At 40.5% G+C, this 24,277-nt stretch overlaps 1 protein-coding gene across 4 annotated transcripts in view; it reads left to right on the top strand.

Annotated features, from left to right (window-relative positions):
- Positions 1-4,363: 4,363 nt before the first annotated feature.
- LOC116309327 (tumor necrosis factor receptor superfamily member 14-like) overlaps positions 4,364-24,277 on the top strand; it is a 53,186-nt gene continuing 33,272 nt past the window's right edge. The window contains exons 1-4 of one of the 4 annotated variants that reach the window (XM_031725897.2): positions 4,364-4,436; positions 4,894-5,017; positions 5,123-5,262; positions 17,402-17,508. The gene's annotated coding sequence lies outside the window, so the exon portion shown is untranslated. Of the gene's footprint in view, positions 4,437-4,521; positions 4,649-4,893; positions 5,018-5,122; positions 5,263-16,315; positions 16,348-17,401; positions 17,509-24,277 lie in introns of those variants that run through there. The other 3 variants (XM_039607228.1, XM_039607227.1, XM_039607229.1) reach the window with 3 other exon arrangements.

Here is a 24,277-nt window from a genome sequence, read left to right as displayed (position 1 = left end):
CATAGTTGGTATGTTCCTGGCGGGAAGCAAGGTCTTCCTTAAACTTCTCTTTAAACCTCACCACATATGCAGGGTCCTCATCAGTTACTTCCATGACACGGGCGCAGGTGGCAGAAGGCTGGTAGAACTACAGAGCAGGAGCGTGAGGCCTCTCCTCCCAGCAGTTCAGTCACATATCTGCAGTGGAATACACACACACACACACACACACACAGATAAGACAGCAAATTAAAAAAGCTTTTTAATACTAGGTAATATTAATAAAATATTTGATTTCATTTATTTTTAAATAAGACATTTTCATAATAACAAAACTGATTTAAGATGTATGTTTGATACATTTAATCTAAACCTACAATTATGGTCACAATGACAGGCTCACCTGCAGGGCTCTAGAAGTGTCTCCAGTCTCTGGAGTTTGTCCCACTCTGGAGGGCGTCAGGAGGACAAGTTTATGCTTTTGTTTATCCAGAGTCGCGGTTACTGCAGTTTGGTTGCGGATCAAGCTTCACCATCTCCAGCGTGGAGTTCCAGCGCGTAGGCACGTCCTGGGCCAACGGCTCCTGCTTGCGCCCAGTGACACCTGCTCTGCGTTCAGCTCTGCTGTGTTTGCTGGGCTGTGCTTAAAATGGCCAACAATTTTGCGGCATTTGGCCAGCGCAGTGACAAAGCCACTGTCTGCGAGACTCACTGTGATGCATCTCTGTAGAATGTGCGCGGTACACGGCATGTGATTGAATGGCATGATGCGAGCCGCGGCGATCATATTGCGCGCACTGTCCGTGCCTACTGTTGTCACCTTCTCCTCAATTCTCCACCTGCGAGCAACAGTCTGGAACTGCTCTGCACAAGCCTCCGCAAAGTGCCGCTCTTCCGTTTTCATTATAGTCAGCGCAAAGGATGTCAGACCCCAGGCTTCAGTGATTAAATGCGCAGTAACTCCCAGTTAATTGTCATTACTCAATGATGTCCAGTGGTCTCCTGTCAGAGCCACGCATTCTGTGTGAACTAAAGCCTCTTCTTTTTCTTTTTCTCCGTTTCATACAGTTCGTGGATTCGAATTGTTATTGTGCTTCTCGCTGGGGGCTTGTAGGATGCGTCCTGAGATGCAACCTTTAAAACATCCGCAAAGCCCTTGTCCTCCACAATGCTTAGCGGTCTACAGTCCTTTGCTATCCATTTGGCTATATTGTCGGTCAGTTTGTCCAAAGAAGACTTACCGAGTGGCCTGCGTTCACTAAGAGTGGTCTGACGCAGGCCGGGTGAAGCTGCTGCCCCGACAAACGCGTGTTTGGCATTAAGGTGGTATTTTAAGGTCGAATTTGAACGGTGAAATTGAAACTCTTTACTACAGTGAGTGCAAATTACAACGCGTTTGTTTATTGTCCCATCTATGTTCTTCTTGTATTTAAATTCCCCATCCAGAAAGCCATCCTGTTCCTGCTTCTCCATTTTCAGTGGCGCGGTAAACAAATCAAGTGGAATTATGGGAGCGACTTTTCTGCGTGTTGCGCTAAATAGTTAAATATTCTAACGTAATTAATTCCAAAATTTAATTATCGCAATTAACGCGTTAATTTCGACAGCTATAGTTAAAACATATTTCAAAATATATTATAATATATATTGAAATATATTTCAAAATATACAAAAAATGGCCAAAAAATATATGTGCTAAAATACATTTCAAAATATATAAATATATTTTGATATATGCGCTAAAATACATTTCAAAATATAAATACATTTTATAATGTATTTTAGCACATATATCAAAATATATTTATATATTTTGAAATGTATTTTAGCACATATATTTTTTGGCCATTTTTTGTATATTTTGAAATATATTTCAATATATATTTTAAAATATATTTTTTTACCATATGGGATAGGTTAACCATTTAAAGCTGTTCTACAGCACAGGAGGTTGATCAAGCCTTGGAAGCTAGTGCTACTAATTCCTACAGGTGTTCCAACTTTTCTGCATTATATACAACCTCCTCTGTCTGTATAAAAGCAGTGTTGGAACACACTGTGGTACCATACCCTCCTGAGCAACAGCTGAACAGTATTAGACTGTATTAGTATTTCGACTGAGTAGCAATTAACTATCAAAGACAGACAGACCATCATAACACTTAAAAGTAACACCTACAGAGAAATTGAAAAAGGTGTCAGTGAGTACAGTTTCCCTCACCATCAGAAGGCCTGGAAACTGGGACAAACTCTGACAGGAAGAGGTCTGACAGACCCAAAGCCACAACTGAATCAGACGACAATTGCCGAAAGTTAACAGCTTGCATTAAAGATGGCTGACAGAACAACAGCTTCAAGCACAGTTTAATATTGGTCGTAATTAGCAAGTCTCAACTGTGAAGAGAAGATTTCGAGCTGTAGGTTTGACAGGACAAGTGGCAGCAAGAAAGCCATTGCTAAGACAAAGAGGGTTGCCACCATTGGACGACTGGAATAAGGTATTATGGACTTAGAAATCAAAATTTGAAATTTTCAGTTCATCACGCAGGATCTTTGTGGGCCGTCAAGTAGGCGAAAGGATGGTTCCACAGTGTGTGACATCAGCTGTCAAACATGGAGGAGGAAGTGTCATGCTGTGACAGAAGAGGGCTCTGTCATTAATGCACCAGAGAAATGAACAGTGGTTCCTCAGAGTGACCCAGGGAATGGTTACTTTGTCCCATTTGGATGAAAATGATCTTAAATTATAAAGGAAGATCTGAACAATACTTTTGTCCTCATCAGTTTCCAAATCAATGCTGCACTCCTTCAGAGAGCACCTCAAAGTCTCCTGCGCTTAGAAACCAAATTAAAGGTGCTTGCTTTTTACTTTTCACAACATACAAACAGGTGTTTATAAGTTTCTGTATGAATTTGCTGTTTATTTCCTTATTTATTTTCCTTATCTTCAGCTGCTAACTCACTCTTACCAGTAGATGGCACAATCTCCTCATTCTCCTTTTCCATTAAGTGACTGAAAACAGCACTGATGTGGATTATTTAACTCTTAATTTTTCCTTAGTTTTTTTTTTTATTTTCCAAAAAGTAAAACAATCAGAAATGTTTATTTCTCTAATTTGATTTCATTTTTTCTGTTTATTTTTCTACAGTCAATACAACAGGAGAGATATAAAAATATTAACAAAGAGGTTGATCCTCATCATGCCAACAATCTGATCTGATCCTAAATATTTGTTCATTAGTGTGTCACTTTAATGTTTGAGCAGATATAATTTCTTTATATAGTTTTTTTTCACATACTTCAGCAAGTTTCAATGGTGGTTATTTGCTTATCGAATATCCATTGTTGTCTTACTTACTGTCATACACACAGTCAGGCTGATGTTTCTCTCACCTGTCATGCTGGACTGAATCCAGCAGGTATCTTGGTACAGTCCAGAGTCCGAGTCAGTCAGGTTGTTGAGAGCAAATGAAGGAGAATCATAAAATGTCTCAAGAACTATAGTTGTCTTGTCAGATCTTCATGTATCGAGACATTCGTGTCCCAGGGGTCAGAGATGTTCCACAGGACAAGAGTATCTACACCAACAAATTTGGAGGTTGTGCAGAAGTGGTCCTTACCTGGGAAATCAAATTCCCAAGAATCTCTATCCTCTCTTATGACGATAACTTCGTCTGCATTTTTCTGATGAGAGTGAACAGCAGGGAGAAGCAGAGCAGTGTGACTGCAGCCATCCTGCTCAGAGGTCTCCTCGAGAGTGTTGTACAAACAGTGATACTGCAGCTTCCTATTTGTGGTTGGAGGAGGAATGCCACTTCTTTATCACATCATAAGCAACAAATTAAAGCATTTGGCTTAGTATCAAGCACTCTGTCTGCTTTTAAAATTCACAACACAAAGGGTTGGACATTGACTGGACAAGCTCAGCACACAGGCTCTGTCTCATGTTATCCAACAGTCTTACTGCATATTTTTTCTAATACAGGTAAAACTTGACTGGCTCCGGGAGATTTTCGGGAGGGGCACTGAAATTCGGGATTCTCCCAGAAAAATCGGGGGTTCGCATGTATCATAGCTTGTAACGTTACTAAGACGGACACATTTTATGAGTGAATTTGACTTTGAGTGACATACAGGTTTCTTTGAAAAATACTTTCTTATATCCAGGTTCTTCCTTTTTGCTGCCGTCCTCCTCTCCTCCTTGCAGGTCCTCGCAGCGCAGGATTGCCGCTGTTAAAACTAAACAGAGCTCCCTGAAAGGCTCAGTCAATGACATTGGACATATTTGTCACATGACGTAGGATTCCAGTAGCGAACGTAATTTAACCCTTTCTGCACCGCTGGGTGACTGAGACGTTGACAGATTGTTTTTTTCTTTCTATCGGGTTTGTTTTTCTTTACTCGAAGAGATCAAATTACTGGTGGGGACAATTCAATAACCGCCCTTGCTTTGAAGGTCCGTGTTTTATGTCAATGTATTCTGTTTTGCTTCCTCCTTCTCTCGTTTAATTAGTGTCAGCTGTGTTCCCTGTTTGTCTGCCATTTCCTTGTTTCCTGGTTGTGCATTTATAGCGTGTGCTTTGCTTTACTCCTTGTCAGGTCGTTTGCGTTACTTTGACTTTTCTCCTGTGTGTCATTCCCTCCGTGTCTCAGGTTTTCTAGTTTCAGGTTAGTTTTCCCAGTTTAGGTTTTGTTTGTTCTTTTTTAGTTGCTGGAAAACATCAGCATTATTAATATTATTATCATTCTTTTATTAATGAGCATGCAGAGAGTCAGAATAACACACAAAACATGTTAATGAGAAAAAGAAGGTTATTAAAGTGTAGAAGGAACAAACAACCTGAAGCTGTGACAACATTTAGGATCTTTTACTCAGTTTACACCTCTTAATTGTGTTTGTTTGTGTGTGTCAGTTTTCTCTCTTGTCCTCCAGGACTGCTTTCGTCCTCCAGGTTGCTCCACCTTCCTGTCAAAAATCAGCTGATTGCTCCTCTGTCCTCAGTCAGTCATCACCAGCTTGTCGTATCAGCCAGTTAGGTCAGTCTGGTTGTATTTTCTCAGTCTTTGGTTGGATTGATCAGTTTCTGTGCAGACCTCCATTTTCTTGAAACCACGTGATGCTTTCTGACTGTGTGCCCTCAGACTACCTGGAGTACCTGGACCTCCTCTCCTGGAATCAATCACATCAGTGTGACTGCTTCTTCACAGAATCACACTGTGAAAAGAGCTGTTCTTAGTTCTACTTTCTGATCCTTTATACATGACCAACACGGCGTGACCAGGTTAGTGAGCATCAGTACAAACAGAAAGTATCAGTCTCTCATTCCTGACTTTGAGTATTCTTGGGGATTTCCAGATCATTAGATCATTAGTTGTGTTATGAAATACTTTTGCAATGAATATATATGAATAGGATTGTGTCAACAGTGTCAAATGCTGCACTCAGGTCAAAATAATGAAAACTGTACTTTTGCCAGAGTCAGCAGCTAAAAGCACATTATTGGACACCTTCAGTAGAGCACACTCTGTGCTCTAGAAGGCTCTCAAACCAGACTGATATTGATCCAGAATACTATCTGTAGCTAAGAATGGGAACAATTGGTGGAAGACAACTTTGTCCAGAGCCTTAGACAAAAATGGCAGCTTCAAGACTGGTCTAAATTTGATATGAACTGACGGATCCAAAAACTTTATTTTTTTGTTATTTTTTTTTTTGTTTGGTTTTTGAGAAGTGACTGGACAGCAGCTTTTTTTAAGAAAATGAGCAACAATTCTATTTCAGATGCTGCTATTAACAATAGCGAGGATGTTAGGGCAGACTTTCTTCAGCCCATTTCTGAGAAATGGCGTAGGGAACACATACAGACAGCAAAAACTCTGTTTCGTCTGTGTGATTATATCAGTAGGATCAAACGAGATGGTTTGAAATGGGTGAAAAAAGATGAAGATGTTCGTGGTCCAGAAGAGTCTTACGATGGGAGCAGAATATGTGTTCTGATAGTATCATTTTTTTCTGTAATGACGTGAGTGAGGCAGTCTCAGATATGGCTGTAGTGGTGGGATGCTGGACAGAATTCATTGTGTTGAACAGGACTTTAGGGTTGCCAGAATTATTTGCAATAATCTTAGAGAAATAATTTGGTCTTTCTGCCTTGATGGTGCACTGATTCAAACAATCTTTAAACACTTGGTGAGAGACAAGGAGCTTATCTTTCTTCCATTTTCGCTCTGCTTTCCAGCATTCCTGCCTGATGGCATGGGTGATATTATTTAAGTAAGGCTGAGGTTTTAATTTATCCCATCTGCATTTGAGAATTAAGTCCATAATTTTGGTGCAAGCTGAACTAAAGCATGCAAGTAGCTAATCAGGGTGAGGAGAACTTTCATTAAAGGTGGCTAAAGGAGATGTAGCAAAAGCGGCTTAACATGTCAAGCTGCTCTCAAATTTTATAGGGGCTAGAGTAAAAAAAAAAGGGGGGGGTCGGGGTTTGTTTACGAGGCGAGTGAGAATGGGGATATTAAACAAAATGAGTTTATGATCAGATTAACACACAGCACCTCACAACTGATCACTGAAAGCCTAAATGACAAGATGTGGTCTAGAGTCTGTCCCTGCTTGTTTGTGGGGCCATTGACAGATTGGGTTAAGTTCAATGACTCCAAAAGTTGTGAAATTTTTGCAACCAAAGATTTAGAGGGACAATACATGTGGATATTAAAGTCACAAAGGATCAGCAGCTTGTCAGTGGTCTGCAAAGTGACAGACAGAAGGTCAGAAAATTCCTGAATGAAATCTTTGTTATAGTTAAGAGGTTTATACTCTAGAGCAGAGAGTACAGGAGAGAACAGATCCAGCATAAACAGCTGTAGTTCAAAACTAGTGGAGTCCCTTCAGGCTATCATTCTGCATTTAAAGTGATCTCTAAAGATTGTTACCAAACTGCCTTCACTAATGCAGGTCCTAGGTGTGGTAAGGCAGTTTTCACAAGTCAGTTTAACAAAAGCAGCTAAGTCACTGGTGGTTAGTCAAGTTTCAGTCATAAAAAGAAAGTCCAAATTATAGGAGACAAAGAGGTCATGGAATATGAAAGTCTTACTCATCACAGGCCTTGCATTGATTAACGCTGTTTTTAGTGGCGGAGAATTGAAAACTCTGTGTGTGGGCATGGCCAGATAAAATAGTGAATGGGATAAATTCCAGATGCTGAAAAATTGTTGCATTGACACCTGTCGTTTTTCTGTCTAGTTGAGAGTCTAGTTGAGAGACAACAAGAGACTGTCCAGATAGATAGAATTTGCAGAAAAACTCAGTTTCCCACTAAATTATTGGACACATGAAGATTACGGTGGCAGGCCCAGTGAATGTAGCATGGGCAGCGAGCTATCCCGTTTTCCAGAGTCGCATCAAAGACAGTGGTGAAACGCTAAATGGAAGGTTAAATACTTTAGAGTGAAAATAAAACAAAACTGAAAAAAACAAACGCACACGGAGAGCAGACTTGCCACTGTACACTCACACAGAAGTTTACACCTCAGCTCTTGGTATGTGCCAGCATGGTATGTGGAAATGTGGTATGTACAGTACGGTATGTACTACTGACGTTTCAGTCTGTTCTTCCACCTGGAGTCTAATAAAGAAGCCTCAGTTATTAGAGCCTGGTCCTGGCCTCATGGTTGGTGGTGGAGCCTGTTTGTGTCCTGAAGCCTGTTGGTGATTGTATAAATAAAACAGATTTGTAAATGTTTGGATTCAATTCAATCCTTCAATGATTTTATAACCAGAATCTGACCTCGGACCTGCTGTTAAAACAAACAGTCAATTTGAAACAGAAAGTAAAAGTATGTCCTGCCCCCTCAGATTATCAGTCTTAAAAAATTTTATGGTAGGCCTGTTCGTGTGCATGATAGAAGTTATACATTTTGTTTATATACATGTATATTTATCATTAGTGTTATGATTTAATCTGCCACTCATCACAGAGTATTTAACATCTTCAGAGCAATCAGAAATAAATCAATGTAAGGCAGAGGTAAGTAAACTAACACCACAAATGTGGGATTAGTTTAGTTGGACTAGCTTGTATTTAATGATGTTTATAGTGGTGTCTAGCTACAGAAGTATGGTTAGCAAAATATTAGCACAGTGAAGCTGGAGGATCTAAAATTCTCCCCCCCCACATACTGTGTGAATGTCGGTATGTCTATTGTCCAAAGTGACAAGGTTGAAGTCACCCGAGATGGCAATGAAGTCATATGGGTGCTAGATATGGAGTCTGTCACAGGGCTATGACAGAGTGGATAGTGTAACATACAGCTGTGGGGTTAGCAGAATGTAAACAGCCACCAACATCACATGGGTAAATTCCCTGGGCAAATAAAATGGCCCGAGTCCAACAACGCACATTTCAATGTCCGGGCAAACAATCTGCTCTTTGATTGTTACGTGAGCAGGGTTACACCACCTGTTGTTAACAGGAAAAGCAAACTCTGCCTCAAAGAGGCACATCAAGCTACACTCCTGATGGTAAATGGTAAATGGCCTGTATTTGTATAGCGCTTTACTTAGTCCCTAAGGACCCCAAAGCGCTTTACACTACATTCAGTCATTCACCCATTCACACACACATTCATACACTGGTGATGGCAAGCTACATTGTAGCCACAGCTGCCAGCTGATATTCACTGACAGCTGATCCTGATATTCACTCTGACGCCGTGCTCGCGCTGTTAGCCCGTCTATCTTGTTTATTAGCAACCAAATGTTCCCCACAGTTTGTACCTCCTCCACTATTTAGGTGTCCACTGTCTCACCGTCATGGACATGAATGGTTTGTTTTTGTTTTGTTTTTTGCATGTGTGGATTGGATGTGTTGTTCACTTTTGATATGACTGGTGTAGCAATCAACTTCACCTTTATGTGTGAATAGGATATTGAGTTTCTGTGACCTTGTTATGCACAGCTGGTATCGCATGTGTACAGGCTGGACTAATGCAAGCTGCAGCTGTCACACATTTGTGCCACAGCTGCAGCTGTAAAATGCTGTTGTACAGATGTGAGGGCTGTTTGTTGTGTGACACATTTGCAAACATGTTGCAGAAGAAGCTTCAATTAGTTCTACCTTTCCATATACAATACCCAGAATTAAACAAAAACTTATGTGAGGACACAGTCAAGAGTGAAAGTGAAAGTATTTGTGAGCTTGGAAAGTCCCTTGCATTCCCTCTGGTTGTTTGTGAAATACTTTCAAAATAAAAGACTTCCTGGTAGGACACTGCAGGTTATTGTAGAGCTTAATCTCTCCCTGTAAAATGTTGTTGTTAAAGTCGATGTTCCTCAGTGCTGCTCAGCTTTCATTGAATGTAACTGTAATCTGTACTCTGGGAGAGTTACAGTAGTGTCAGTGTGGTGTAGCTATGTGAGTGGGTGGTGCTGCTGTAATCTTTAAAGAAAGCTGAAAGAGAAACCACCTTCACCTGAGTGACCTGGTTCACTCTTTACGATCTGAATTATGTTCATCACCCCTGAAAGGCTCATTAATCTCATTCGGGGTCTCCTGTGCTGCTACACACTGTCCTGCATCAGGAAAGGGTGGGTGTAACTCTGCAGATCACAGCTGTGTGCACATACTGCCCACTCATCACACAGAGAGACAGAAACAAAGGACTGCAGAGCCGGACTGAGTTTTGGACCTGCTCACTGAGGTCATCTGTTCTTACTGTGTTTATAGAGACATGATTAATAACCCAGACAATTCCACACAAACCATGGTAACTAAATCTGAGGTCCAGCACACAGAAATGAACCTGCACTCTGCTGCCAAGGAGCTGAAAACAGAAATGTAATTGAGCCTCAGAGAGGAAAACATCTGGAAACAAGCTCGGTTCTGTGGTTTGGATCCACAGAACAGCAGCAGGGTGGGTTTGCATGGCTTCTTTCAGACTCTGAGTCACAGATGATGGTGTGGGTGGACACAAAAATTCACAGAAATTCAAGTTTATTTAAAGGAAAACAGTGCAACAAGATGTAGAGGCAAAGCTCTTCAGATAATGCAGGTACAGGTCCGAATACCCTCATCCTAACACACTGTCCAACAACAGATCCACTGTCAAAGAGCTTTCTCCCAGAAACCCACCAGGTTATCAGAGACAGTTTAACAGTGACGGTCTGCCCTCTCTGTCACTTCCACTTCTTCTTAAAGTTAAAGAGTTCTTTTACTGATGGCATGAAGCTTGCTTTAAGGTGAATTGTAAAATCTTGGGGTTGATATTGTTACAGCATCACCTTCATTACAAACTAAGCCACCGCTGAACTAAAACAGCATAAAATTCAATGAGATAGTAAGATGGGTAAACTAGAGACATAAAATGATCTATACAACATTTAAAACATACCTGACCAATGTTGAGAGGAAGAAATGAGCACTTTACAGATTTAAGAACATTTGAACTTCCTCTGACTTAAATTGGCATCTCCTGCTTCAACTTGTCAGGCTCAAGCTGTGTCCTAATCCAGCATGCTTCATAGTGCGCATTTGTAGACCGATTATGTCACAGCAAAGCGACAAAGGATGTCCCAATTCCAAATGCGGCCCTTCATTTGCCCAAATTTGAAGGCTGGGTGTGGATATTTTTTTTTTCAGAAAAAAAACGGCGGATGACTGAAGCGGGCGGCCAAAGAGTAAACTTTCAAAAGTAAGTACTGAATAATATGCCACTTATTTATGTGCGAATGTTTGATAATGAAGAACATTAAAACATTACTGTTGGCCACATGTCGTCAAAGTTATGTGACATTAGCGATGTTTGTACTTTCAGCGTTAACTTGGTTTTAAAGCCTTTACTTTCAGATATACGCTGTTCAATAATTGACCTTAATCTTACAGAGAATGTGATGATTTTATGGATAATTAAAGTCAGTCATATATCCACAAACACAACAAGCTGAAAGTCGGTGATGCTGCTCGGTTTGCAGTCCTGAATATGACGGCACAAGCAGGATTCACTGCACTGTTAATGTTAGCTATGTTATATTGCTGCCTCTGTTCGGTGGTGTCGAGCCAAACGGACTTTAACGTGTGTTTGAACGAGCTGACGGTTCACTCGTTAAGCTGAAAGAAAGATGCTTTAATCACAGGAGTCACTCATGTGTCCACTGTACCATCTGGGAACTCTTCTTGTTTAGCACTCGTAATAACACAAACACTAAATCCTCCTTCTCTTGTGCTGTTTTGTAGCAGTGTATACACCTGAGACTGTCACCTGTCTGTCTGTCCTGCACTCTCTCTGTTTCTTTCTCTCTGATTGTGGAATAAAAGTATGAACATGTATTTATAAGTTACACTTGTGTTTGAATCCTGCAGCTTATCACACATTTGAGTTCCATGTGTGACAACTGCAAGTGTCCAGAGTGAGGACAGACTGAGGGACCCACTGCTGCACATCATCTGTGAGGCTTTGCACCCCTGATGATCCACCAGGACAAACTCAGCAGTGTGTGAGGAAGAGGAGGAGGAAGAGCCAGCAGCAGCTGACAGATGGAGAGAATAGACAGACTGTTCCCTGTTTGTGAAGGACTGCTAGAAAAGTTTAACATCACTAATTGTCTGTCCTGAATCAGTCTTATTAGGAAATGTTCAAATAATTTTATCATTCCAGTGTTTTCAGTACTCAGGCCCTTCAAGTTACACACTATGAAAGGCAGCAACAAGTTTAATATTCAGAAACCTAAAGTATGTATCAGCAGCAGAACGGAGCTAAAAATAAATGTTTGTTTCAGTTCTATGAAGCTTTGAGTATTTTGGATTAGTAGCACTGCTGTGTTTGTTGTATCGTATTGCTGTAATTGTTTATATGCTTTATGTATTTTGAGGTAAGTTGATCTATAGTGTTACATCATATTCCATAAGGATGTTATGTGTTTGTATACTTTCTGCCCAGTTTGACCCATTTAGCAGAAGTCAGCCTGTTTAAGGCTCTGATATCTATTCTGTATGACTTAAATCGTTGAAAACGATGTTCCGGGAGTCCGCTGTTCTCGCCGGCTCTAATAATCCTCGACCTCGCTGTCTGCTATGGAGCTGGCAGGTCACAGACGTCTCCGAAAATGTCGGAGCGCGTTTGGAAATATATGATATCTTGATAAATTGAGCAGATATTTGAAGTTTACACAGCTACATTCTAGCTTGAAAATAACTTAAAAGTTTATTTTGTGACCCAGAAAGAGTAATATTTAAAAGTTTTTAGCCCCGCTCGTCCGCCATTGCCGCGTTTGAGTTTTGGACGAAATGCATTCTGGGATATTTAGCTGTATCAAGTCCACACAAGTCACCACTGATGCATGCTCGATAAAACGGGCGGAGCGAGAACACATCCGGGACTTTTTCGCGTTCTCGGCTTGATGCATACTTCGAATTGGAACAGTACTTGGTCTCCGACTGATGACGTATCACGAGTACATGAGAACGCAAGTACGCATATTGAGAAAGGCCCTTCCCATTTAACAAGCCTCTCACTTCCGCACTTCTTGTACTTCCTAATACGCGCCGTACGTAGTACGCCAACTGCGCGTACTCCGAAGCGTGCGGTTGCTGGATTGGGACACAGCCTCATGTCGTGTCCAAATTCATGGGCTGCATCCTCTTGAGGACCCGGCCTTCGCGGTCTACGTGGGCCTATTCTGACAAACCATCCTACTTTGGCAAAACGTCCTACCGTATGTTTATGCACATTTCTGCTGTCACAGAGTAATTCCAGCACCAATTTAAGTAGGTATGACGGTTTGCCACTTAACTTTGCCCATCAGAGTATACTTGTAGCTCGTATGCATACAGCCAGGATGGTTTGGCACTTAATTTTACCCGTCAGAGTATGTGTGTAGCTGTTATTAACAAAGGTAGGATGATTTGCCACTGAATTTTAGCTGTTAAAGTATGCTTCTAGCTCAGATTAACAAAAGTAGGACGATTTGCCACTAAATTTTAGCAGTTTAAGTATGCTTGTAGGTGACATTCACAAAGGTAGGATGGTTTGGCAGTTAATTTTACCAGTCAGAGTATTTTTCTAGCTAATATTCACAAAGGTAGGACGGTTTGCCACTGAATTTCGTGTTGTGCGCAGAAACAACGGGTAGGATGGTTTGCTGGGTAGGATGATTTGCCAGGTAGGATGGATTCCCAGAACACCCCGGGTCCTCAGAAGGTCGGGTAAGCTTGAAGTAAACAGCTGTGATATTGGACGGTCTAGCCTTGCGATTTCGTCACTGCTGTCTTGGTGGAGTTTAATAAACTCTGTCGTCTGCTCCTTGCTATCTAAATTATAACAGGACACTGGTGTAAATTCTTGACCATCTCACACTTCTGTTTAATCAGTTTTCTGTTTGATGATTATTCAGCTGTGTGAAAACCATCCAGGAGATTAATAATGTTTTATTTGATCTAATCTAATATCTTTAATCTCAGCCAAACCAATTTACTCACAAACCAATAAAACACTGAAAAAGCCAAACAATAACATTTCTAGGTTGTCTAAGTGACTAATATATTACGTTTAACCTGAGTAGCGAAAGTCCGTGGTGATCTGAAAATGATGCGCCGGGAGTTGTGCTGTTCTCGGCGGCTTCAGTGACCCTTGAGCTCCCAGCTAGCTATCGAGCTGGTGGATAACAGACGTCGGAGCACTTTTGCAAATATGTGATATCTTGATAAACCGAGCAGATATTTGAAGTTAACACACCCACATTCTCGCCTGAAAATACGTTAAAAGTTTATTTTGTGACCCAGAAAGATTAATAAGAGTAATATTAAAAACTTAGTAGCGGCTGCCATTGTTGAAAACTGGAATTGGCTGGGCCGCGCTTTGAATTCTGGGATATGGTGGGCCACGAAGGACACACTCGACCCATCCTTCAAATTTGGGGAAAAGGAGGACGCATTTGTCGGCTGCATTTGGAGGAGTCTACGAATTTGGACAGCCTTCGTTGCGTCGCTGTGACGTAATCGGCCTACAAATGCGGCCTCAGGAGGATGCAGCCCATGAATTTGGACACGACCTCATACTTCAACATGGGTGTGCATCTCACACAGTTGCACCAGTGGAACCAACATGCAGTACAGTAGTTCCTACATGAGAATTTCCACAATAAATGACATAATGACATATAAAATGTGCGTAGTGCAAAACAAATGCATTAACTAAAAGTATGGCAGTAAAACTATGTTTACGCAGGCAGCAGAGATCGATGATGACACACGGGTGTAAAGGGTTGAATTTGAATGGTTTATATGAATTCTAAGAGTGTAATATGAAAGCAGCTTTCTCACCTGTTTACTGTTAAACTGAAGGTAACACTGTTATGTGCACACACCTGAACTGAGGTGTGCAAATGTGAAAAGATCCGGCTACATCTGCAAGAATAGTCCAATAGTATATAACTTGTACTAGAATAAGGAAGTAACAAGTCAGGTTTGTACAGGAAACAATGAAATTATTATACTGTAAGTTGTTTTAAGTACTGGCATTTTCATGGTGATTTCAGGAAAAACATCTAGTATTTCCCTGTCTTACCGTAGCCTATAATTCCCGGGATGTGTTATGGAGTCACTTCATCTGAGTAAACTCGTAGAACAGTACTTTGTTCTGCTTCTTCAGCGACATCCACCTGTACAGACTACAACCACAGATTAGTTTTCAGCACTCTGTAATTCACTTTTCTTTCCTTTAGAGTTGAAATCAAGGTGAGTTATTTTGTCCTGTGACAGCTGGTGTTAAATCCACCCTCATGACTATGAACTAAGCAGTCTTAGATAATCACCATCATCTTTATCATCTGCAGACCCAAAATATTCAGACTGCACAAAGATGAAATCATCTGTTTTATGTTTGGCTTTTACAAACCAGCCATCACTACTGCACTTACTGGCCACTTCATTACATACAACTTGCTAGTAGTAGACTGGACCCTTTTTTTTTTCTTCTTTTTAAAAAAAAATTCTTTGTAGATTCAAGAAGGAAACACTCCTCAAAGATTTGTCATCGTATTCACATCACAACATCTTCCCCGTTCTTACCGTCGGTTTGATTCTCAGTGGGCTGTTTGTTCTGTCTACATGCATGAACAAACTGAGTTACTGCCGCATGATTGACTGATTAGTTTTATATCAGTATAGTTTCTCTTTCCTGAAAACCTCTCGCATGTTTTTCTTCAGACTGATATTTAAATTACTTTCTGTCAACACTTCCAGTAAAATGTAAAACTTTTGAGCCTTTGTTTCCTTAATCCCTGATCTTTAAGTATCTGTGGTTACGAGACAGTGAGATGGCGCCATAACTTCATGAACATACTTTTTTAATGTACTGCCCATGATGTACCTCAGTGGTTATAGTGGTCAGTAACAGGATTGTGTTGTTCACACTGTCACACTTATTATCACACATAATATCATTAAAATATTACATATTTTATAGTATTTTTAATGATTTTCTTTTTGTGCATCAAATAGAGCAAGAGAATATTAACTCATTTAAATGTGTGAGTGACACTGGTGTGTGATTGTGATCTAGTAAATATATAAAACAGATCCAGCTTGTGTGCTACATTTGTAAATAATATTTGTGGTGTGCTGTTTTTTTTTAACTTAGTAATACCTTAAAAACAGTGACCACAGTGAGCAGATCATGTGATCAGTTTGGTCTGTGGGCTGCTCCTGTCTGTGCTGTGATTGGTTAGCCTTGAAGAAGAGGAAGTTGATTGAGTCTCTAATAGCCTCAGATCATCAGACACATATGTTTATATAAGAAACATCAGCCTAATCAGACACATGAAGGATATTCTCCTCCATCTCTAACGTGCTGTGTGACTGAGCTCTAATTTAAAATCACATGTTTGAACCCAACCCAGTGATCTTTGCATTAAGTCAACCAAACAGTCACTGACAAAAATGTCTTTAACCCTTCCACGCACAGTGGTCACTACAGTGGAAAGCTATCCAAAGGCTGTTTTCTTGTATTTGTGTAGAGTTGATAGTATACTTGCACATAAACCACTACATTGGACACTCCATACCCAACTTGTAAGTCAAAATGTCTGTTGTCCACCTTAAGTGGACATGTTAAAAAAAAAAACTCTTTGAAAAGTACATGTTTAAAAAATGAAGTTCAAAAATCTTTTTTTCATGCCTAGATATAAATTAAAATACTTAAGAAGAAAATCCCGATTGAGGTTGTCATAACTCATGTATGAAAGGGTTAAGCTGGGACTCATAAGAAGTTCCTCTTATTATGGAACTATATTACCCAGCAGCCCTTGTACAGTCATGTGCTTATCAGCTGAGTTGTCTGCTGTAATTTAGGCTGTGACTGATCACATGAATGTAAGTCTGACTCTATCATGATTAACATGCTTCTGTTTTCACACTGTGATATTTATACTTCATGTACATGTTGACTCTGTGGGCTGGTTAATGGATGGTTTCTGAACCTCTGTTTGTTTGTTCCTTTGTGTGTTTAAGGCGGTTTTGAAGTTGTGTTGTGTACCTGTGGTGAGCAGAGGTAGTATTAACTGTATTCCTGCTGTACAGAGGCTGACTGGAGCTTTACTTTATTACTTTTATGAACAGATCTGTCAATAAAGGAAACACAGATATTTATATCAAACTGTGACAAAGAAAGTGGATTATGCAGAAGGACTGAGGGACGAGTGGGCATGTGGAGTGTGAGGACGGAGAGCTTCAGTGATGATGTGTGAGGACACAGCAGGGGGACACACTTACTGTTGATATATTTGTAATAGTGCAGGATTTCTGCTAAGCATAGAGTTCTTCCATAACACTGAATACCGACTGGGAAACCAGATTAATGTAACATGACAACCTCAGAGAAGAAGAAGACATACAATAGACAGAATACATGAAAGACAGGGTGGAAATTCAGCAAACCAGGAAGGAGTGTTAGAGGAAGAGTGACTTCAAATACAGACATTAAAAACACTGTAAATACTGATGGTTTAAAGTAATGGTTTTAAAGGTTGTTGTTATAGAAGAGTAAACTTTTTCTTCTGTCCTTCATATAAATTAGGAAGTGTGACTTATTTAAAAACATTTCTGGATGGGGAGTTTGCCAAAGAGTAAAATCTAAATAGCATAAGATGAGTCCTTTTTCCAAAAAAGTACAAACTTATGTTAGAAATTAAGATAGTATTCCCCAAAAGGTCGATTCTGTTGATCTGGACGTTTTCAAAGGGAGAAACGTTTTGTCACTCATCCAAGTGACTTCTTCAGTCTCAGGTGCATGCTGGTTTCCCCAACCTTATAAACAATACATTTGCACAATGACTGAAACCAGCCCACTGATGAGCAATGGCCTGTGAGGTCAATTTACAATTGACCATGTCATTAAGGTAATAATGTTTTTTGTTGTGTTCATCAGCTCGCTGATGGAAGCTGGAGAATTTAAATTCTGCACCAACAGAGAGGATAAACTCCAGGATGCCTAACTGAGAGGACATGTGATGGGAGAAAAAATTCCTGACAGAGGTAAAACTTTTGAATGTTTTTTGATTCAGTTTAATACAATTTTATTTATGCCAAATCACAACAGCAGTCACCTCATATTGTAAGGTAGACCCTACAATAATAAAACAACAGTATTCTTGTAAGTTTTACCAAGAAAACCACAATCAAATGTAATCAATATTAGATTTGTTGAGAAGTAGAGATTAGTGGATCTAATAAGTTTTGTTTTCCACACAAAGACTGATCACACAGGTCAGATGAGGGAGACCCTCAGACTTGCTGAGCAGCAGAGTTCTGCCCTCAGAGACGAATTTCTTATTGCAAACAGTGGTTAGGAACATTTAGGGTTTTATCAATAATGATAAAGATAATGATAAATAAAGTTAAAGGCACTTTTAGAGTTCTTATCTTGTAGATGATTCTTCCAACCACCGTCTACACAATCTGACAAACACTCCTTCAGCTCTACGTTAGTATATCTCATCTAACATGTGCTGTTATTATGTCAGATCCCTCCGCTTTTCTCATTTTAGTTACTTGCCCCCTAAATGGAATTTCTGTATTTTAACAGCTCTGGATTAAGACCAAACATGTTTTCAGTTATAGCTTCGTTCTAGTAATGTCGGGTCATACTGTCAGTATTCAAACACAGAACTCAGAGTGTATAACCCTGCTGCTGCTCAATTTCCAAAAAGTAAAATGGTAAATGGCCTGTATTTGTATAGCGCTTTTACTAGGCCCGCCTAAGGACCCCAAAGCGCTTTACATACCCAGTCATCCACCCATTCACACACACATTCACACACTGGTGGAGGCAAGCTACAGTTGTAGCCACAGCTGCCCTGGGGCAGACTGACAGAAGCGAGGCTGCCATATCGCGCCATCGGCCCTTCTGGCCAACACCAGTAGGCGGTAGGTGAAGTGTCTTGCCCAAGGACACAACGACCGAGACTGACTGGCAACCTTCCGATTACAAGGCAGACTCCAAACTCTTGAGCCACGATCGCCCCCCAGTATTTTAAGAGAACAGAAAGAAGTTGACGGGAAGTGGGAAATAAGCATGTGGATAGTTTGGTGATCAGTCAGTTTTGACAGTAATATTGTCACAGTCTGGTTGCGAAGCTGACTGTGTGGAGTGAGGAGGACCCAAATGCAGACACGCAAAACTAAAACTTGATTTTTTAACAGAAAGCGAGATGTTTCTTGCAGCTGATTAAAGAGTAGAAAACAAAAGGTAAACATGAAAAACCCTAAACATGGAAACCTGGCAAGAATACATGGACAGTGTGAAACCTTGGAAACATGGCTGGAACATCACAGACGACCTGACGAGAACTGACTGAAAACACACAGACTAAATACACACAGGAGGTTATCAAGGAAAGTGGAAACACATGGGGAAACAGCTGACACAAATGAACATAATGACATCACACGACATCACTAAACACATTGACCATCAGAGATGGGCAGTAACTGTAATATTAATCCGATTACTTTTTTCAATTAACGAGTAAAGTAAGGGATTACATTGCAAAAACGGTAATTAGATTACCGTTACTTTCCCGTAGGAACGCTGCGTTACTAAAACCGTGATTTTTTTTGCGAGAATGTCTGATGACATTGACGTAAGCGAGTGCGACGTTGGTGACAACAGCTGTGTGCAGATCAACAATGGATAATATATCGAGTGCGGGAGAGAGTATGAGCGTGCAACGTTTAAAGCGTGGAAGTACTGACCTTACTTTGAGTTTGATTCCATAAAAAGTATCATCTATTCAGGTTGTAAATCATGTTTTTTAACCCTTTAAAGCCGGTCGGAGCGGACACGCTCCATTTTGCGTAACTATTTTTAAATCCCGGTAGCTCTGCAACCACATAAGCTAGCACAATAATTTTTTTTTGCATATGAAACCGGAGGAGTTGTACTTACATGTTATGCCATCAGCTTGTCCTAGGTCACATGTCCTAGGTCATACATATTATTAAAATTTGGGCTATAATGGTTGTATTGATGCATATCAACTTGAAATGCTCCCAAAAATGGCTCCACAACATGTAAAAATATAATATAAGCTCTGGCGGACTTGGTTCTATGGTAGGTCTTAAAGGGTTAAAAAGTAACTAAGTAACTAAGTAATTAATTACTTTTGAAAATAAGTAATCAGTAAAGTAACGGGATTACTTTTTGGGGGAAGTAATAGGTAATTAGTATCTGATTACTTTTTTCAAGTAACTTGACCAACACTGTTGACCATAGAAACAAAATGAAACAGGAAACATGCACTGGTGTTTTTGACTGGTGAAGAAGGTCACCAGTCACAAACAGGGGCTTACTTTAACCTTAAAGTCCCCACCAAAAGTAATAAGTAATGAAAATGGATCCCTGTAAAATACTAAAGTCAGCACAGTATTGCTTACAGTAGAGGAAACTAGATGTATATTTTATATGGTATGTGAGACCTCTCTGTCTGTAGGTAGGCTGGGTATTTTGACCAGGTATTCTGAGTTTTGTGCTCTTGTATTATATGGTTCTACTTCTAGTTTATATTGTTTAACCTTCAGTTAGTTCTATGTTTGTGTTTCCCAATTTAGTTTTTTTCTATTTTGGTTCCTCCCAATGTCTGTGTCTCCCCATTATGTTGTTTATAATATTGTGTCGTTAGAGTGTGAGTCTCTTGTGTCCTCTGTGTTTAGGTCTCTCTCACTTTTGTGTGTCCCAGTTATGTCTTTGTTTCTTATCTCCTTGTCCTGTTCTCATTTTCTCCTTCTTGTCTGTCATGTGTATCCATTTATGTTTCCCCAGCCCGTCAAGTCTCTCCCTCTCTTTCGTGTCTCCTCGACCCCTGTGTCAAACTCATGTTGTTACAGTCTACGTCTCACTATGTTTCCTGTTTTATTTTGACAGGCTCACGTTCAATGCTCGTTGTGTTTAGTGTTGCTTCCCCTGTGGCGTCAGGGTCATTTCTATCAGCTGTGTTCACCATGTGTTTCCACTCCCCTCATCATCCTTCTGTGTATCTATTCACACTGCAGGTGAACGTGCATCAAATCCGGCTTTTTTGACCCTATGCAACTCATATCCAATCATGGTTTGACAGTGTGAACAGCACAAATCCGATATTTTCAAATCCGACTTGGGTCACTTTCGTATGTGGTACTGAATCCGATACGATACATATCTGATGTTTCAGAAAGCGACTGCTGTTTGAATAGTCATGTCGCATTAAATCTGCCTTTTACGTCACTGACACAAGACAAACGCCAATTATCAGCGCCCGAGAAGACATCGTGAACGGTTCCCGGCCATCCAGTGAAACTGTTTGGAAGACAGCGTTGGAGAAACGTGAACATTTTATTTGTACTGTATAATCTGCAGATTCTGACAGAAATCTGCAACTATCCTTTGAAGCACCGCTCCTCTCTAAAACAGCAATAAGGATAATTATTAGGCCATATGTAAATAACAAAGCAACTTTATAACTTAAAGCAAAATTGGGAAACATAAAGTCCGAAGCAAGTCTTTACATTAAGGGCCGTCAGTCAAACAATACTGTTTGGTCTGGATCTAAACAGAGCGCGCTATGTGTGACATCTTCTTTTGCGCATGCGGGCCGCTTTGAGGGTTCACACTAGAGCACGTTTACTGTCACATTATGTTTGTAGTGTGAACAAGCAGACAAAAATTCGGATTTGATCAAAAAATCGGAATTGAGCATTAAGACCTGCAGTGTGAACGTAGCCTAAGTCCTCTGTCTCTCTTTGTTCATTGCCAGATTGTCTGTTTTCCATGTCTTATGTTCCAGGAGTTCATGCATCTCAAGTCCAGATTTCACAGTCACATTCATGTTCAGGGTGCTTTCCTGTTTAATTTTAGATTACTCAGTCTAGGCTTTTGTTTAGTTTCACCTTTTCCCTTTGTTTTGTATCTTTTCGCCAGCCACAATAAATGACTTGCATTTTGTTAAAATCAAGATTAGTTTCCATGCTTCATTTAGTCTGTGTTTGGATCCTTTATTCTCTGCTCCACATGGTCTGTCGGTGTAGACCATGACACTCTCACATTTAGACCAAAGGGTTGTGGTCCTGGGTTTTTTTGTGAACCATGGAGGGTGGAACAGCATCCCATTATAATATAAAGACATACGGGATCCTTTGGGTGGAGTTCTCGCTTGGTGTTCGCTCTCTCTGTGGCAGAGTATCACTTCCTGTTCCTTTTCCAACACACAGTGGTGTTTTTGTGTATCTGCATAGCCAATTTAATTAAAAAACAAACAAACACAACTTCTACATGATGTTCTGTGCTAGGACCAATTCTGTTTTCATTATACATACTTCCCTTAGGCAGTATCATCAGAAGGTTTAGTATACATTTTCACTGCTATGCAGATGACACCCAGCTCTATCTATCCATGAAGCCAGATAACACACCACCAGTTCATGCATTTATTACTTCCAGGCTGGACTACTGTAATTCATTATTATCAGGATGTCCTAAAAACTCTCTGAAAAGCCTTCAGTTAATCCAAAATGCTGCTGCAAGAGTACTGACAGGGACTAGAAAGAGAGAGCATATTTCTCCTGTATTGGCTTCCCTTCATTGGCTCCCTGTTAAATCCAGAATTTGTGCATTTGCGCGTATTGCGTTTACCACTCGAGTTGGAAAAATCTGAACTCCAGCGTCAAGTCGTGCCGCGACAACCAATCAGGAGCCTGGTGACGTGATGCTCTGACCTAGTTCAAAGGGGCAGGTCCAGCCAAAGCCATTCATTCTTCATTCAATATGGAGGAAAGGCTAATCAACGCCGTAGCAAACCACCCGGAGCTGTACGACGCCAGTTGCTTTCTCTATCAAGAATTTTAATATTATTTTCAAATAATTTTTTGTAATAACTGTCTCAGTTCTACTACACAGCAAATATTGGCACATAACTTGACACATGTAGAATTTATTTCATATTATACTAATGAAAAAATATACTATTATATAGGAACATAGTAAAGACCAATTATTTGAGAGAATAAATAGAGGTTAGTTTATTTTGGAGGCAAGCTCCATTTATTAAGAAAATGTAAAAAAAAAGAAAAAAAGAAAAAAAGGCAGAGGTTTGTGGGACACTCTTAAAAGAGTCGTTGTGGGGAAGTCACTGGGACTTCAAATTAGCATATATTAGCACAGGTATCAATAAAGGACTACCGTATTAAACACTTTTAATAACCGCAGGCAGATGAACAGGCGCTCTGCAGGTGGGATTGAGCGCCTGTAGTTGGTGTCTAGGTGGGCGATGCTTGGACCGACACGGGACAGCAGCTCCTCAAACTGGGCAAGGGAAAGACGGTGGTACCGCTGAAAGTGGCCGGCATCCAGACGCAGCTCCTGGAGCAAATGGTGAAACTCACCAAACTGCTCACGCTTCTGGAGGAACTGATGGACCCAGGTACGGCGAGGACGTCCTTTACGCTGCTGCTCTGCTCTCTACAGTAAATAGAAAAAAGGGAGACTCTCTCTTCAAACGCTAGATCGACAGCTGCCATTTCGCAAACATACCATCTGGCACTACTTCCTCCCACATTTCCGCTTCACGCGTGTGAAAATTGCATATTTTGAAGCGCAACCAATTTGCGTTGGTTGCGTGTTGAGGTGCGAATGTGCACGCAACCAGCTAGGGGTGTCTGGCGCTTTTTTGGTCGCGTCTATCGCGTTAGCGATCCCTTATGTTTCAGGAGTATTGGAATAGACGCATTTTCTCTAAACACCACATCTCTGCGGCTTTTGAACCCCAAAACACTCTGCGCCCCAAGGCTCGGGTCCCCAGACACAAACAGAGAAATGTAGTGTATGCTTTTATTGTTTCATTATTGTAGTGTGTTTATTTTACAATAAAAAGTGCTTAGAGTCAACTGTTTTTATGAGTTGGTGCTGTATAAATAAAACTGAATTGAATTGAACACAACAATCGAGTCTGCTGACACTTTGTTTTAAACAAAAGGAAAGAGCAGTGCTGCCTGTGTCATAGTGTGAGTCAGACTCACCTGCTATAAACCTGCTATATTTTTGCTATAAATAAAACATCAATCAGAAGGTTCGTAGATGACCTGTTCTACCAAAAATGAAGCGGGAGCTGTGGGAGCTGCCATGTTGCACTTTTGGAGCCAGAGTCTAGTGACTTGAGGTGAAGTGTCTGCTTCACACTCCCGCCCACAAACCCGCTGGACGTGACCGTGAACTCGCCCCCCTACACTTTTTACGTAGTCCGGCTGCTCCAGTTTATCTGCTGATGGGTTTACTGCAGCTGACGACTCGTTCAATTAAGGTAAATACAACCATGTCACTATTACGAAAAAGACACACAGCTTAACATCTTATAGTTCTACAACATCTAAAATCACTCTGTTGTTAACTCGTTTGCTAGATTAGCCGCTAGCATGCGCCCTGTGTTAGAGGCTTCTTGCTAGCTAGTTAGCAATGCTACATACCTGTTACTCTAATAGTCTGTATTTTTGAATGATTCAGCACTCCTCAGTTGTTGTTATCCATTTTTAGACAATGACGAGATCAGCTGCACACTCCACAGAGGCCTAAAGTTACTGTTAATATCAAAAATGTTGTCCTTTGAGATTTTAACATAAAACTGGGGATTATATAAAACTGCTGTGTAATCTATTATTGTAAATTTAAATGTTATCAGGAAAGGATCAGACAAGAGAGGGTTTTCAGGGAACACTGCCAAGTTTCAGTTTCTATGCCACATGTTAAAACAAGATCTAGAGTGTGATTAAAGTGGTGGAT

The sequence above is a fragment of the Oreochromis aureus genome, linkage group 23 (assembly GCF_013358895.1).
Source record: "Oreochromis aureus strain Israel breed Guangdong linkage group 23, ZZ_aureus, whole genome shotgun sequence".
NCBI lineage: Eukaryota > Metazoa > Chordata > Actinopteri > Cichliformes > Cichlidae > Oreochromis > Oreochromis aureus.
Note: the sequence above shows the minus strand (reverse complement) of the source record. Positions and strands in the feature narration are given on the sequence as shown.